This window comes from Peromyscus leucopus, chromosome 9 (genome assembly GCF_004664715.2).
Source record: "Peromyscus leucopus breed LL Stock chromosome 9, UCI_PerLeu_2.1, whole genome shotgun sequence".
NCBI classification, from domain to species: Eukaryota; Metazoa; Chordata; class Mammalia; order Rodentia; family Cricetidae; genus Peromyscus; species Peromyscus leucopus.
Window position 1 is genome coordinate 42,937,655 of NC_051070.1, and position 18,394 is coordinate 42,956,048.

General features: G+C 41.1%; 1 long non-coding RNA gene across 1 annotated transcript; it reads right to left on the reverse strand.

The window, feature by feature from the left end:
* Positions 1-1,192: 1,192 nt before the first annotated feature.
* LOC114699677 lies at positions 1,193-17,972 on the reverse strand. The gene is made up of 6 exons (XR_003735559.2): positions 15,918-17,972; positions 15,338-15,419; positions 7,000-7,391; positions 6,608-6,768; positions 5,415-6,296; positions 1,193-2,258 (listed from the first exon to the last, which is right to left on the reverse strand). It is a non-coding gene; the product is annotated as an uncharacterized LOC114699677 (long non-coding RNA).
* Positions 17,973-18,394: the final 422 nt, after the last annotated feature.

An 18,394-nucleotide genomic window follows, 5' to 3' on the forward strand; every position in this document is an offset into this window, starting at 1 on the left:
CATTCAGGGCTGCAAACTCTATGTGCTCTCATGGTGGTATGATTAGTATAAGGGGAAAGAGTCTAGGGTGATTGTATCTAGTTTTCTTTCATTCAATTTGATTTGATTTTTTTTTCCCTAGCCATCTAGTCCTTGTTCTGACTCAGTGTGAAAGAGAAAGGTCCCTGCTTTGCCATTTCTGTGGAAAGAGAGAGTTCCTTAAATGCATGCTGTGATTATGAAGAGGATGTTAGGAGAATCACGGCAGTGGAAGCCTACCTCCTTTAGAACTGAACATTTCCAGTACCTGCCATTTTGCCCTTGGGGCTCAGTGGAGCTGGCAATTTCCAGTCTTGTCACAGTTAGCCAACCACACCTGGTTTGGATTTCCTAATGTGACTTTCCATATGAGATGAGTAAACCAAGATCAGCCACCACTAGCTAAGCTCTAGGACCCCAGAGTTAAGTAAGGTCAAAAACAATTTTCAACCCCTAGCTGACAGGTAGCCCTGAGAATTAATTCATGATAATACTCTACCTTGTGCCTTATCTCTATATTCACAGCTGAAGCTCTGACCCCCTGTGTGAGGCAAGAAAGGCAGAGGTTCTCTTTGCTAACAGAAGATGAGGATAACTCTGCCTAGAGAAAATAAGAAAGAAACCAAAGGGTCTCTGTAACTCCGAGCCTGAAGTTCATTCCTTCTCTGACATCCACACATTTTAGATTATATACCCAGCCTCTTTTTTTCCTTACCCCCTACCTCTCCAGAAAAAAAAAAAAAAAATCCAGACTTTTTGACTCCAACAACTAAGGAAGATTCAAGTTCTGTAAAAGCAGAGAAACCTTGGTACCAGGTGTGTTCAGGGGAGTCCAAGAGATTCCCCAAAACAAAATAAGCTACTGCCATTGTCCTTGATTGCCTCCCACAACTTGAAAAAAAGGCCCTGTTCTGAAGATACCACATTTCGGACACAGGACTTGGAGGAATTGAGTTAAGATGGACTTGGACACTACTTCCCTGAGAACTGACTCTCATAATATGGGAAGTTACTATGTAAGCTTCCAAGGGAGAGAAGTCAGTAGTCCTACCTGCAGAGCCTATGAACCACAGTGATGATTAGAGGGGTAAATGTCCACAATGGTGAAATGGTGATATTTTTATCTGGAGAGTACCCAACAACTGTCAAATTGGACCAAGATCTGCTCAAAAAAAAAAAAAAAAAGGCAATCCATGCCTGGTATTTTAAACCTAACTGTAAACCTGTGGCAAAGGAGATCACAGACCCTAAAGAGAACATACTAATGTCATTTTTCTAAACAAATATATTATACTCACAAAGAAGTATACCTCTCACCTTTCATATACAAAACCTCTTTTTGCTGCAGATGAAGAATATTATAGAGATCTACAACTGGTCAAAATGTAGAAGGTAAGTGATTGTGTGGAAACCCAACTGATCCATGTACAATCCAATCCCTTTATCTAAGGCTCACAGAAAATCACAGAAGAAAAGGAAGAAGGACTATAAGAGCCAGAGGCTCAGAATGACTGCTGGTAAGTAGTTTCCCTAGACATGACAGGAAAAATGTATCCATGAACTCTCAAAAATAAGGATGCCTGAATGAAACCAGCACAAAGACACCACCAGTTGACAGACAAAGAGATTCCACAGGGTCCTAACTCTAGATGACAGGCTATAGATGGTCAACAGCTACTGAGAAAGGGAGAATCAATTTCATCCAGGCATGAGTTTCCAATTGTCCAATTCATTGTTACATCTACACATAGCAATAACAATGAAAACATCGTGAGTTTGGGAGGAAGGACATGAGAAGAAGATGAGGAGGAAGAGGGGGCAGAAGGGATATAGAATGCTCATGTATGAAGTCCTCAAAAAAACCTACAAAAGAAAAGCAAAACAAGAATTCACACATACAATAGTAAATGGCAAACATAAAATGAGGTACTTTGAAAGAGAAGGATTGTTAATTATAAGAAAATACAACCCTTTAGTGGGTAAGTCATGGCTGGTCCCAAAGACCTGTGTACTAGGCCCTTCTTCCTGTTGTTACTGGTTATAGATCTAGGCTGTCACTACCAACAAGGCTGTTATTCCGGCCCTTACTCTCACTCATCTCTTTTCCATTTTCATGTAATTGAGCTTCAGAAAATTACCTCTTTCACTAATAAGGCGGCTGGTTAGTTGAGAGATTTCACTGATGCTTATGAGTCTTTGGTGTAATATTTCATTAAACATTTGCACATTCTGGAGGATGACTAAAAGAGAAAATGAAACAGTTATATCAGGCATAATAATAAAAATATAATAAAAATAAAACCCTTCACACAAATCTTCAGTGTCTTTTTCCCAAGGTTTTCTTTTCTTTTACATACATTCCTTAATCACAACAGTGTACTAAAAATAAACTTTATTTTCATACCCTTACCACCGCTCTTTAAAATGAACCTAGGTTTGCAAGATAGACAAAATATAGGCTACAAATTACTCCTAATGGTTAAAATTCAATTGCATTGATGAAATTATAGGAAGAGGCTCATTTTCTGGTGCTGTCTTTGGGTTTTTAGAAATCCTGGTTGCTGGCTTACTCACTAATTTGGTAATTTGCAATGGGTTCCCCAGTCATTAGTGCAAATTAGCAAGGTTTAGCTATAATGTGAATATTAATATCTTCATTTGGAACCATTCCACATGCCCTCTTCTGGTTTCTAAGGACAAGTTGCTGTTTTAAACCTCAGAGAAAAGCTATGTGAAATACATGAATATGATGTTTATGAAAAGGCATTTGATAACAATGCATCATTTTTTTTCCATTTTCTATGAATCAAATGTCAGTGCCTTTGATAATATTGTGTTTCAAAAGCCCCAAATACTGACAGACAACCTGAAGTACATATTGTGCTATATTAAAAGAATATTGGTCCTTGGCTAGAAAGGATTTCTACCCCAGTCTAAGCAATAAGCACTTGATCACAGATCTCTCCCACATCTAAACTCCTGATGGCAGAGTCTGTGTCTCTCATTTGAAGGTCCTAAGACCTCTGCTCAACAACCTACTCAGTCACTGGGGCTGTGTGCCTTCAACTGATGACATCTAGGGCACACTGGAGAAGTGTTACCTTCTGTCCATGACCCTTTGACAACCTTTTTATGTCTACCAAGATGTCACTGTGCCATTGCTTGCTTTCATAATTCTCCCTGACAACCACTTTTCCTGGATGCCTGCTTTTACCTGGTGCATACTAGTAATCTCCACTGTATCTCTTTTTTTCCTAATAGCAGCAACATTCATATTTTTTTTCCTACAAATATACCAAAACTACCAATTTACTAAGTCTCTATGGATAATCTTCTTATGTGTTAGACCTGGTCTGTGCCACACCTTGACTCAGGCGTCAGAGACTTTAAAAGGTGTCTTTCTACTTCTTTCCTAACTGTGGCATTATTTAAATGTAATACTTGTCATCAATCAGCTTGGAGGCAAGGACGATCACATGAAATAGTATCCTCATGAAAAAAGAAGATAAATTTGTCAGCTGAGACTTCCAAACAAGACAGTGAGATGGCATGAAAACTCAAAGCTCCTTTTTTTTTCTAGACTATTTTAGTTTATACTTGTGGTTCTACTACTCTTAAAAGAATCTCAAGCTTGGGAGCATCTCAAGCCATGCTCTGACACACATAGACTGAAAAGAGGGGGGATATTAAGAATGCCTCACAGTGTGGCTGGTCATCTCTGCACATCCTCCCATCATGATCTCAACATCCCTAACCTGCAGTATCTTTCCTCTCTCTCATCAGTTGAATTCCCGGAGCTCAGCCTTGTGCCTGCCTGTAGATCTCTGTATCTGCCTCCATCAGTCACTGGACAAAGGCTCCATGATGACAGCTAGGTTATTTGCTAGGATGGTCACTAGAGTAGACTGGTCCACGTACCTTCTGGACCACAGAGATGACCAGCCACACTAGTAGAAGCCCATGAACTGTGGACTGGTGGCTGTGGAGCACCCATGGGACTGGACTAGGCCCTCTGGATACGGAAGATGGTTGTTTGGCTCAAACTGTTTGGGGGGCACATCAGGCAGGGGGATCGAGATCTGTGCCTGGTCTATGGGCAGGCTTCTGGAACCTGGTGCCTGTGGTGTGACACCTTGCACAGCCTTGGTGCAGTGGGAAGGGGCTTGGAAGTGGGAAGGCTGCCTAGGTTCAGTGTGCTGGGCTCTGCTGACTCTTCATGGGAGACCTTGATTTGGGGGATATGGGGATGCGGGTTGGCTTGGGAAATAGGGCTGGGGTGGGAGGAGGGAGGAGGGGGATCTGTGGATAGTATGTAGAGTGAGTAGAAAATTCTTAATAAAGAAAAATGAAAGAAAAAAAAGAATGCCTCACAGGACTGCTGAAGTACTAGAGAGTAATGATGATTGACCCCAGATGATTATGTTGTTCTTACCATAGCAGAAATCATTGCTTAAAAGTCTCAATGTCGGGGTCTACACGTGTCCTTGTGAGGGCTCTGGCATTCGCCACCAGTGAAGCAGCCATTTGGCAAGTATTTGTACATGATATGCATGAGGGACACCTAGAGACAAACTAACACTATTCTAAAACAAACAAACAAAAAAACCCTCTAAGATTAAAAACAAAACAAGATGATGGTCCATGCTGACTTCAAAAAGGAAAACGTAAGAGTTGATAAGAATAGGTGGTGTTCTGGTGAGTTTTGTTGTTAACTTGACAAACCTGAGAAGACAGAAACTCAGTTGAAGAACTGCCTACATCAGATTGGCCTATGGACATGTCTGCTGGCCTTCTCTTGATTGCTAATTAATGTAGGAGGGTCCAGGCCTCTATGGCCAATGCCATCCCTATGCTAGTAGGCTTAAGCTGTCTATGAGAGGTAGTTGAGCAAGATGCAAAAAAGAAAGCCAGTCAGCAGTGTTTCCCTGTGGTATTTGCTTCAATTCCTGCTTTGAGTGTTCCTGCCTTGGCTTCATTTGATGCTATACCATAATCTCAGTGGTGGTTTGAAAGAAAATGACCCCCAAAGGGAATGGCACTATTAAGAGATATTGGCCTTGTTGGAGGAAGTGTGTCACTGTAGAGGCGGGTTTGAGGTCTCATATATGCTCAAGCTATGCCCAGCGAGACAATTCCCAATCCTGTTGCCTTTGGATCAAAATGCAAGGACTCTCAGCTCCAGCACCATGTCTGCCTGCATGCTGCCTTGTTTCCCACCATGACGATAATGGACTGAACTTCTGAACTGTAAGCAAGCCCCCACAGTTAAACGTTTCCCTTTCTAAGAGTTGCCATGGTCATGGTGTCTCTTTACAGCAATAGAAACCCTAAATAAGACAATCTAAGCCAAAAACTTCTTTCCTGCCCAAGTTGCTTTCATCATAGTGTTTACTTACAGTAACAGAAACCAAACTAGAACTGGTGAGGAGCAAGTGGCAGTCTTCCCAAAGTTCAAACGCAGGTGCTGATTTCAAGCTCACCTTGGGAGCTAGCAGACATGTTCTAGGGTAGGTAGGACAGGTAGAATATATATGCAACCACACAGAGCAGAGAGCAAAGATCTTGTCAGCCTGTTTGAAATATTTTAATCTGTCACATAAACGCCATTCTAATACCACCCCTTTGGAAAACGCCTACCTTTGAAGTCTTTCTAACTTGATAGGCCACGGTTTCTGAGCAACAGTTCATTTCCTGAAAACCAAAAGCAGACATCTGCTTCCCAAAGTAAGACTTCCTGCTGTGTAGAGGCAGCAGATGTCTGCACTTGACCTGTGCAGCAAAATGACCCCGTGGGGGCAGCAGGGCTCTGTCAAGTGTCCCTCAGAATCACCTCTGTGGACCCTCTCCAGCTGTTGTTAATCTGTCAGCACCATTTACGAGGCACTTGGCCAATGAAGAGTTGTCCTCGGGACTACAGGCAGTTGTAATAATCCATATGGGACTCTTTCCAGGAAAGGACTGGACATAATCTCCTCCGCACAATGTGTAAGAGATGCTCTTACACATTGTAAGAGAAGTAAGTGTCCTGCACTTCTGCTCGTTCTCACTGTTAAAGGCCCTCCTCTTTCATCACAACATCCCTGAAACCGCCGCCATCAGAAGACCCTGTAAATTTTGATACTTTTTAGCAAACCATGACTCCTCTGCAGAGTCCTCATATCTGTTCCAAGAATCCAGGGAACTTATTCTCTTTGAGCACAACAGCTTTTCATGCTGGTCAATGTGCACCCACTTCAAACCTTCATTTCCAGTGTAGGGTATAAGTTTAAGGGCATAGTCTACAAAAGAAAAAAAAAATGTAAAGAGAGAGAAAAGTGAGGGTATGTACCTTGTGAAAAGGGAAAATCAAAACAAACCACATGAAGCTAAACGTCTATTTATTTGAATCAAATACTATAGTTTATAAGCATAATGTTTGACAGTAAACTGTCATCTAAGCAACAGACTCATTATAAAAATGTTAAGGGTATATAAATCTCCTTGACTGCTTATCATTAACTTCATGGGGTGTTATAGAAATGCCTAGCTATAATTTATATTTCACTAATAAGGTCCATTTTAATGTGTAGCTGTCAAATCTATTACTCACCTTTCCCCAGTTTTACAGTTTTTCTGGACAGCACTGAAATTGAATGTTAAAAGTACGGCTGCAAGCATTATCTTCTGCTCAAGTATCTCATGCCTGCATATTGCAGTGTGCCTCCTCTTCAATCAGAACTCAACAGCCAGATTGTTTTCCAAAAAGGTACACTGAGAGAAAGAGACATACAGAAAATTTATTTTTAAAAGACAAGCTACAACTTGTTTTCTCACTTTCAAAATCTAAAAAGAAAAAAATATTGATAATAGGAGTGAATTTTGAGTGATTTTGGTTTCACAAGAATTTTTATTTCTTTGGGATTTATTTTCTGTTATGTGTGACAAAGCATGTCAATAAGAGTCTACTACATATCAGGCAGAAGAGCAGACATCTCCACTTACATGTTTCATTTATCTCTGGGTCAGCTCAAGGGACTCCAAGAAGTTTATTGAACTTGATGCTTGTCTATTGACAATCTCCAAAAAGTCAAGGAAAAGATAGAATTGTTTAGTCCCTTGGATGATGTCTAAATGAAGGAATATATTCAAGGTAGGAAAGTATTGGTACACACACTAAAATAAAAACATAGTCTTTAACCACCAGCACACTTTAAGGCTTGTACTCTTGACATGCAAAGTACTGAAAGGGGTTATGCAAACTTTAACAGAAAACATTTTCCTATTTGGGGCATACAGAGGGGGCATCTTACCAATGTACCATTTCTCATGTGCACTTGATGGAAGTCTCCAAAGCATTGACGAACAGAAAGCAGTGGCTTCCAAAATGCTCCAAGCTGATGTGTTGGGCAAGGATGTAAAGTGAAAGTCATGGTGACTATTGAGATTTGCCAAAATATTAACCCAATGAGGAATAAGTTCACAGATTCTTCATCTAACAACTGTGATCAGAGGAGTCCCGATATGATAGCCTAAAACAATGCCTACTGGGCAGTGTGTTCCCTTCCTGGCCATTTGTTTTTGTCTGTGGTGTCTCCCCTTGATGTCCTTAGAACCTGAGTATTTTGAGACAGCATGAGCTACTCCTCGAACAAAGGATGATGTATTGTGGGAATGAAACCAGTGAAATGCCATTTCCTTACAAAGCAGAGCCATTCTTAAGAGTAAGTGTCCTGCACTTCTGCTTTTCATAAAATTAACTCTACCAGTCATGGGAGCAATGATTGAGAAATACGTTCTACTAAATTCCAGCACAAGGAGTGGAGGTTCTCAGTTATCCAGATAGGTCATTCACATCAAATTTGAAACAGTAGGTTACAAAGAAAGTCATCATCAATGCCACTGATGTTTAATTTAGTGTCTTGACGCCACTTCTCTTGAATTCCACCGTAACTCTCCAGAATCTACTACCCTTGGCCAACAAGCTCTCTTGAACTGGAAATCTTAGCATTCCTAGTAGAGTTCAGTCTTACTACTTTTTCTACTATTGTATGGCTCCTTTATTTCCCCACTCAGAATCTGCCCACATGCTCCTTTTCATCCTAGCCACCCAATGCTCAGCTTCTCACTACTATGACCATACTATAAATCTTTATCTTCCCTGTTTCTTTTAGAATCCCTGCAGCCTTTCTTTCAGTCAGATGAAAATTAGCAACAGTATATCTCGTCAGCCTCAAGCATCACTAGTTCTTTAATCTGGAGGGGGAAGCAACTTAACCTTGCTGAGTCTCTATCCTCATTAGTAAAATGAACTTGTGAATCTGACACAGCGTACCCCAGCAGGTGTGTTCAACAGTTCAGAACCAGCTAAGCAGTAATCTCAGAGCTTCCTCAGTCAAGCTTGTTATGCTCCCTGTGGTACTCAGAGCTTTTATACTGGCTTAGAGAAAGAAGCATCCAGGCTATTGAAGATATATAATGGCAACTCTCCAACTGCCACTTGTTAGGATTCTTACCATAATAAACATCTCTTATAAACTTTAAAGAATTCTGTCATTCAGCACGCAAGGTCTTCAAATCTGACTAGCCCATCTGCCCATGCCACTTAGCTCATAGCATCCCTTCATGAAACCCTTCTTCCATGTATATTTCCAGTAATATTAAATAATCATTTTTTCAACTTCCAGAACTTGATACAATTTTTCCCCTTCTGAAGCACATTTTTCCTATTTTCCCCTCTCGATTGCTTCAAATTCCTAATCATTCTCTAAATAGCAATTTCAAGCTCTACCTATGAAATAAGCTTCCCTTCTCCCTCCCATGGCAAACTGTAATTCTTATAAGCCAACATATACTTGAAACACTCATGGAATTGTGATTGGTGTGTGTTTATTTGAATATCTGACATGCCCCTAGATGGTAAAGTCCTTAAGGGACTATGGTCTTGATCCAGTCTCCAAGTTATGCCCAGCACATGATAGCTACTCGGTGGGTATTGCAGCAATCAATGGATGTTACCACTCTCTTTTACAAAACCTCCCCAGAAACTTCAAAAAGCAGCAACTCTTTTTCAATTTTGAAGCTACATAAATATGGCACTGATCTCATACATTTTTCCAGCACTGTGTCTATAACGAGACCCGAATAACAATTTGCTCAAATCATCTCAGGCCAAAAGCAACTTCATCTAGAAACTTATCAAAATTGACCACATCTGTGAAGTCACCTAACCCCTCAGAATCATAGAGGATCAAACTGTGCATCTATCTAATTCACATTCATTGGAGTCACTGACTCCACTGAGTAGGGAGTAGAGGTAAAAGATGAAGACAGCAATTCAGTGGCCCTAGGGATCAATGAGCATTACATGAGGAAAAACTCTACTGTTTAATGTCTGGCCACATTCCTAATTTCAGCCAGATATTGCACTAAAGTGAGAAAGCACACACCATAAATCTATCTCCATGGGTGGAAAAAAAATTCAATGCATATATATCATGGATGGAGGAGTGATGGTATGACTCCCTAAATGGACGTGTGTGTGTGTGTGTGTGTGTGTGTGTGTGTGTGTGTGTGTGTGTGCAGTAAACTAAATGTGTCTAGATAGTTTAATCTATGCAACAGTGTAGTGAACTAAATACACATGCAACATAAAAAAAGTAACTGTCTTCCTAATGCAAGCATGCATCCCCATTATCCTGAACCAATGACAGTGCATAGCACCACTACAAATGCTGAGATTACATAGCCTCACAAAGCACTCTCAAATCTCCAGACATGCTAAGCAAAGAAAAGCAATTTTTATTTTTTGCTGATAAATGGTTTAATCAAACCTAACAGATGAGGCAATATATTTTGAGAGCATTGTGCTGTTCAGATCATGAGGTCAGTAATTTTCTCTGGTGCAAACACATTACGGTGTAACTGAGTGTTTGTTGTGGGAGTAAGCTAGTGAGGAGGGATGACATAGATTTTCTGCAATAGATTGTGCAGTGTTCTCTGTCTAGAAATTATTTACATTCTAAAGTGCTATAAGAGGAGAAGGGCATCAAATGGAAAGGTTTCTGTGATTTTACAGAAAGAAAATAAAACAGTATTGTAATGTTATGCTTCATAATAAACCAAAACAACAAAAGCAAAAAAAAAAAAAAAAAAAAAAAGACTGGGGTAATGAGGGAGTGGAAGTTGATTTTTGATTTAATTTTCAAAATCTTACTCATCCCATATATCATATGAACTCAACTTTGTCGAATATCACAAAAAATAATGGTCACATAGTCCAAGTACTGTAATATAATTTGTGTAAGCTACTTTTGCAAAAGGCAGAACCTTCAGACTATGCCTTACAAAGGCATAGTTTTTCATGGTCAGCCCTCTCTGTGTTCTGGCCAGGTTCCTCAGGCATCAGAAGATATGTATCATGTGCTTAAAGATTTGCTTCATGTTTCTGCATAGGTCTGCTTAAATTCTGGAAATCACACTTTCTAAAATAACTTGCCGTGGAACAACCTTAACATTGTTACAGGATTATAACAGTTTTTCATATTTGCATAGAAAATTGCCCTCTACTTTTTCATCTTACTGAAAGTTGATGTGGTCTCAGAGAGCTTCTGTCCATGCTGCCTTTGTGACTCATTCCAATGTACCTCATTGGAGGTGTTGGAGGTTCTATGAACAAGCAGAGTAGAAATACCAAGAACAAAAGGCCCAGTTGTTATGATTACCCAAGACTGTGGGACTTCCCAGCATGTGAGACTTTCAGGACTAAAACCAGGCTGTCCTGTGGAGCAGAGTTTTAAGTGTTTTAAGCCAGGACATTTCCAGGTAAAGCAGGGCACCTTGAGTTTTAAAATGTTAGATAAGCTTCTTCAGAAACAAGGATTTAGCACATGAGAGGTAACATTCTTACTAATAAAAATGCATCAAGGAATTGAACAATCATTGCACATATATAGAACAATTCCATTATGGGAGAAATTTAAGTTGGCCCTTTATTGAGGCCCTTTATTGTCTTATTTTGTTATTGATTTATCCTAAGTGTTAGATCTTTTGTGCTTTGTGATGTGACATATTAGAGAATGTTATTAAGAAAGCCAGGCTTTGGACATTAGTGGGGATAATGAAGGGTGAGGGTGGAGGGAAAAAGAGCTTGGGGGAGTGGAAGATCCCAGCTGGATCAAGAATAGAGAAGAAGAATAAGGAATAGGAGACCATGGTAAATGAAGACCACATGAGAATAGGAAGAAGCAAAGTGCTAGAGAGGCCCACAGAAATCCACAAAGGTGTCCCCACAATAGACTGCTGGCAATGGTCAAGAGACAGCCCGAACTGACCTACTCTGGTGATAGGATGCCCAAACACCCTAATTGTCGTGCTAGAAATCCCATCCAATGACTGAGGGAACTGGATGCAGATATCCACGGCCAGGCCCCAGGTGGAGCTCCAGGAGTCCAATTGGTGAGAAAGAGGAGGGTTTATATGAGCGAGAATTGTTGAGACCAACGTTGGATAAAGAACAGGGACAAATAGCCAAACAAATGGAAACACATGAACTATGAACCAAAGGCTGAGGGGCCCCCAACTGGATCAGGCCCTCTGAATAGGTGAGACAGTTGATTGGCTTGATCTGTTTGGGAGGCATCCAGGCAGTAGGACCGGGTCCTGTGCTCATTGCATGAGTTGGCTGTTTGAAACCTGGGGCTTATGCAGGGACGCTTGGCTCGGCCTCGGAGGAGGGGACTGGACCTGCCTGGCCTGAGTCTACCAGGTTGATATCAATCCTTGGGGGAGTCTTTGCCCTGAAGGAGATAGGAATGGGGGGTGGGCTGGGGGTAGGAGGGCAGTGGGAGAACAAGGGAATCCGTGGCTGATATGTAGAATTAAATTATATTGTAAAATAAAATGAAATAAGAAGAAAGCCAGGCTTACTGTACTGGAGAGATGGCTCGGAAATTAAGAGATCACTGTTCCTTAGAAGACTAGAGTTTGGATCTCAGTAACCATGTTAGAAAGCTCACAACCATCTATAATTCTAGCTCCAGGCATCTGAAATCCTCTTCTGGTCTTTCAAGGTACCTACAAACACATGGGCACACAGACCATAAAAAAACTAAAATAAAAACTTTTTATTTAAGTGACCAAAACCAAAGCCAGACATGGTAGCACACACCTTTAGTTCCAGCACTCGAAGGGCAGAGGCAAACAGTTCTCAGGGAGTTTGAAGCCAACCTGGTCTACATAGTGAGTTCCAGGACAGCCAGGGCTACATAGTGATACGCTATCTCAAAAAAAAAAAAAAAAAAAAACTAAGAGAAAGAGATAGACAGAGACTTAGAATTTGCTATGAAACAATTTAAATGATCAACAACCATGCAATAATGGAGAATCTATATTTTAGTGTGCAAAGGACAAAGGAAGGCAAAAAATGGCCTGCCTGTTGCACATCCATATTTTGGAAGCAGAGAGAAAGGGATGAGATTGGCCTAGACAGAACAGAATATCCCTACCTAGAAACAGGAGCCACAAGGGCTAGACAGGTTAGAAAATCCTCATGATGCCAGACACAGACAAGCATGATGGACTTGGTACCTCATGCTAATGAGTTAAGGTCTTATCCTGTCTGTAGCTGTTGGCCATCAAAGGGTTCTACACAAGACAAAGGCATATACAACTGCTTCTCAAGGAGCTACTTCTGGCTTCAATATGAAGGCCAAATTTGGAAGAGGAGAGCATAAGACTAGAATCTACCAGGATTGGACCAGTTGCTGTAGAGTAGGTAGGAGGCGATGGCAGCATGTACTACAGTAATGCCAGAGAGGATGAAAAAAGGTACACAGATTTAAGGAGTAAAGATGGCAAAAAAAAGAGCATAGAAATAGTTTGTATATGGTTTGTGATATAAATAAGGAATCTAAGAAGCAAGAAAATTATATGTGGCACATGTGCTTGTGTATGTTCAAGTGTGATGAGTTTATATTTCTCATTCTGAAAGAGCTATGTAGCATACATACAAATTTCAATTTTTGCCTGGTTCAATGAGATTCTATAACCATCCTCAGCTATTCCTCTTCAAAATATCTGGATAATATGCAGGTGTACATGCATAGGACAACACTATATCTTATATAGCTATGTTCCCAGGCAAAATAATAGGACTTCATTCATTTATCTATCAGTGAACATTTATCATTAACTTCTCCATGCCAGTGGCTGGTCTAGACACTGGTAACAAAAAAGATGAATGAGTCAGAAAGAGACCTTGACCTCAAGGAGTCTTCAGCAGAGAGGAAGAGAAAAACAATACACAGAGAGAGAGAGAATCACAGCCTAATGTGATCAAGGAAATGTACTCTCAAGGAGGAGAAATACAGGGAGCACTTATGCAGGGAGTGGGGAGACACTGATTCTCAAGGGCTTCCAGAGCAGATTTTCTACAGTCCTCTCCCAGGGTGGTTATGTACTTTCATCTCATCCTACTCCCCCTTTCCAGTGAGGTCTCTACAGCCAAAACTGTTTCTTATTTATCACAGAACCTTGCACAGTAGGTGCTCAGTGAGACAGATGGCTGAATGGATGGATAGATGGTGGGTGAAATGAGTAGGATATAAATGGATATTGACCTGACCTCAAAGGATTGAGGAAGAATGGCCATCAGTTCATGGAAATCACCAGGTAAATTGTGCTTTATGGTGAAAAGGATTTATTGAGAAGGCACTGGATTAAATGGACCATTGGTTCAATTTTGTTTTGTGGAGTTTGACCCTTATCAGTTGATTCTTGTTGTTTAGTATTTATTGAGCCAGATTTTCTCTGCACTTAAGCTACTCCCCGGGAGAAGGTTAGGCACTTCTGGAAAGTGCATTAACTCTTTCAAGCCACCAGGGTGCTATTCAGTGAATTACTTTTCAGTAATTAAAGATGCTGCAACACAAAAACACAACGCGGGGAAATGGAGAGCTAATCTCTCTGCCTGCCTTCCCGGGCTACCTATTTCTGATTACTGAAGAGATAGGGTGCAAATATGGGTGGATTACACAATGACAGTCAGCCCTGGTTTCACATAAGAACCTACAGTATTCTCTTCCTAAAGCCCATGAATTTCTTACATTAGAGAACAAAGATTAGTAGGATCAAGTGACTAAACCACTTAACGGCTTTAATCCTCATTCCTGCACAAATTCACTCTGTGCTTTTGTACTTATCTCCTTCAAATTCTTCACTTTCTCCGCCCCTCTCAGTGCATTTGCAGGATGATAAGAGCTGTTATGAGCACCAGACAACCAATATCTCTAATCTTTTCTAATATATATATATATATATATATATATATATATATATATATAAATATTATATATATTATAATAATATATTATATAATACTATATGTGTGTATGTGTGTATGTATGTATGTATGTGCATGCATGTATATATTTTTAAAGAGCTGAGTTGGAATGATTGCCTGTCTTTTCCCAGTGTCAATGAACAAGCCTGACATCAATGCATTAAGCAGAACCATCTTTCTCCCCCTTCTCCTTGCTCCTCAAAAGCCAGCAATACTCATTTTTTCCATTTTCAGAAATCTTTTGCAGCTACTTTGCATCTTTAATTACCCTGGGCACTGGGCTTGTTTTATATGACTTATAACAAGCAGTTCTGCCCTTGGTTCATTTAAGTAAAATCATCCCTGGTTTGAGCCAAGACATATTCAATATACAATTACCTGGCGGGTCAAGGCTCTGCCGTTTTGTCATTTTTACTGGCATTTTCTCCATTATTGCTAAGTACTGAGCAGTAGAAGCTGTCAGAGCCACATGGCTGGTCTGAAACTTAATTTTCCTAAATTGCACAATTCCTCAGCAACAGCTAACCCCCCCCCCCAGGCACAGTCCCCTTGACAAGGGGCAAACAGGGTTAAATTTCAAACTGAGTTATACAGAGAGCAATGGGAGGAAGGAAGCAATTAAGCAGAACTTGGGTCTGCTAGGGAATGAGACTTTTAGAGACAATGCAGAATTCTGTGTCAAAGTCGCCACTTGAAAGCTTTGGAGTAGCAAGTGGCTTTAAATCATGTAGTGGTGTAGCAAAGAGAATCAGTCAGGGCAAGGACAAGGGAGCTGAACGTCATGTTAAAGACAGAGTTCTATACCTTTTTATGTGCATTATTTCATTAACTCTGATAATAATCCTTTTAAATGGATATTTTATTCCCTTTTTTATATATAGACAAGAAGAACGAGGTAGCAGGTATAGCAGACTGTCCGAGGATAACACAGCTAGTGAGCGGGGGCAGTCGCATGCAAGCCTACCTCTTCTGAATTCTGTGCATAATGATCTTTGCACTCACCCATGCTGGAAGTAGTTTAAAAGCAGTTTTCTTGGAGCAAAGGACGAGTAGTCTAACATTACCGTCTCTGTGATTCAAAGAGCTGAGAAGTGAGAGAGGAATACAAAATGCCCAGAATTAACCTCAGCTGCCTCTACCCCATTATCCACAGAGCTACTCATCTGCTTCCTGCAGTGGCTCCAGGTGATCTCAAAGAAGCATCTCCCTTGGTCTCTTCCTATTCTGGGTAACATCTTAACTCCCCACACTTCCTTCTCATAAAGAGGAGCCCTTTGAAGTCCAATAAGCTACCCAGGCTCTACTGGAGAATTTGAGAAAACACAAACCAGCTTAGAATCTTGCTGTGCGTTAGCCTCAAAGACAAACCGCTTGCAGAACAAGATTACTGACCCTCTCTAAGTCCGGGTGCCTTAGTGAGGACTCAAACCTGCCACAACATTAGAGTGTAAAAACAAATGCTAATTATTTACAGATAACCTAACTTTTTTTCTGACTTCTCTTCTTCCCTCCCCAACCCCGCCTCACATACATAAACAACTGTATTGTCGAGGACTGAGAGTACTTCAGCCGTGTTTATTACCTTGACATTATCTCTGCTTTCAGTCGAGTGGGACTGGAACTGTAGACCATGGATTCGTAGCCACTTGCAACCCACTGGAATGTACAGACTGACTAAACATCACGTTATTCCTCTTCGGGTGACATCCTTTACTCGGCTCTGAGAAAAGCACAGGTACATACAGTTCTGCACCATGTCCAGGGGCCATGAGTCTTTCGGCAGCATTTTTCTCTCACCATCTACTCCCTCCCTTGGGGCTTGTTCTACCTTAAGAAACACCATGATCAAAAGCAACATGGAGAGAAAAGGTTTCATTTCAACTTACATTTCACAGCCCATCATCATCAAGGGAAGCCAAAGCAAGACCTTGAAGCAGAAACCATGGAGGACACTGCTTACTAGCTTATTCTCTCTGGCTAATGTCCAGCAAGGTTTTTTTATACAACTCAGGACCCGAGTGGCATGGCCCACCATGGGCTGAACCTTCCTACTATGACTAGCAATAAAAAAAAATGTTCCCTCAGATATGCCCATAGGCCACTGTGATCAAGGCCCCAACTGAGACACTCTCTGACATCCAATGATCACTCTCTGCTGTCAAGTCAGTAGCTGAAGCTGACAAAGAGAGTGCCACAGACTGACTTCACCTTACATGAGCTCTGAGTCAACCATTCTTCCAGTGTGCTCACTGTGGAATTCACCACACCAAAGCCCAGGTGTGGCCTCTGTCTCAGCTTCTCAGAAGAAGCCTTTAAATTCTTGCAATTCCCCAATGATAGAAGTGCCCCATGTTTCATGATGGACCCTCAGACCACACATGAAAGTCTGTGCTATAGAGATGGTGGAGGAAGTGACCAACCATGTGGGGATATTTACAACAGGAACTAGCTTTACCAGAAAAAGCAAAGCTGTGTGATTAGAGAATTAGAAGTTTGGGCCATGTGAAGTGTAGCTAACCTCCGAGGAGAGGAAGAAGGCTGCAGATGCCAGCAGAAACTCAATCAGCCATGCCTATCAAATAAAGCTTTAATGAAACCACTATACACTGAAACTGGGATACAATCCCTGGCTCATAGCACTCTGTATTGTCACATATCTATTTATGACAGTCTCAGGTTCTACTCTGTGTGCCTCTTTCTTTGTCTGTCTCTGATCTGGATTCTTGTGCTAGAATAAAACCATAATTGTAAGTATAACACTATCATAAGTTCTCAGACTTGATCTACAAACTCATCAAACCTGAAGAACTCCCTGACCCCAAATTCGTGATCAGTTGGTTTGAAATGGGGTCTAACATAAGACAGCCTGTGCTGTGGGATGTCTTTCCATATGACATCCATGTGAATATATGTTGCTCTGACTGCTTGATAAATAAAGTTTCATGGGCCTATGGCAGGGCAGGATGGAGCCAGGCAAGAAAGTCCAACAGAGATAGTGAAGGGAGAAAGGAGAGGAAGAGGAAACATGAGCCTGTGTCCAAGGAGCAGCAAGATGCTAGCAGACTGGTAATGCCACAGTCAAATAGCAACTTATAGATTAATAAATGGGTTGAGTTGTAAGAGCAAGCTAGGAAGAAGCTTGACCATAGGCCATCCAGTTCATCATTAATATAAGCCTCTGTGTGTTTACTTGGGTCTGAGAGGCTGCAGGACTCAGCGAGACACAGAAAAACTTCTGACTACAAGCCTGGGCAGTAGGGAGGACACTAGCCCTGAAACTTGAGAGTTTCTGAACACAATTTAAATCTACTTCTTGTGTTTTTTTTCTACTCTCCCTAGATAAAACTTCACATACATCCCTTTCAATCCAGCTTCATCACAACATGATTTAGTACCTGAGAAATGTCATTTCCCCACTTGTTCTAGAAGCTGATGGTAAGAACATTTTTTTTATCATGATTACTGTCTCTAATAAAAGAAAATCAATTGTTTATGAGCTGGTGCCTGCATGGAGCCTTTACCCCCATGTTCTAGTCTCTTTGGTGTGAGAAGGTGCTCTGCAGGCTACTAAAAGAGAAACTTGGACACCAACCCAGCCACAAAAACCTTGGACCTATAATCTGTCCTGCCTGCAAGATGTGCTGGGGCAATGGTGACACAGACCTTGTGGAAGTGGCCAGCCAGTGTTTGCTTTAACTTGGAGCATGTGCCACAAGAGGAAGCCCAAGCCCTACACTGCTTAGATGGCCAGAAACAGGAGACTAGATAGCCCAGACACCTAGGGACCAAACACAACTGGCGAATAAATAAATCTCATGAAATGGTTCTTAATGATATCCTTTGATACTCATAGATCAGTATCTTGTCCAGTCATCATCAGAAAAGCTTCCTCTGGCAGCAGAGGGGAGTGGTTACAGAGATCCACAGACAGACATTATATGGAGAGAGGTCTCCATTGGATCCCTTTCCATAGAAGGCCAGGGAACTCTGATGAAGAGGGAGGGGAAAGATTTCCAGAGTCAGAGGGAAGGGACACCAGGAGAACAGGGCAAACTGAAT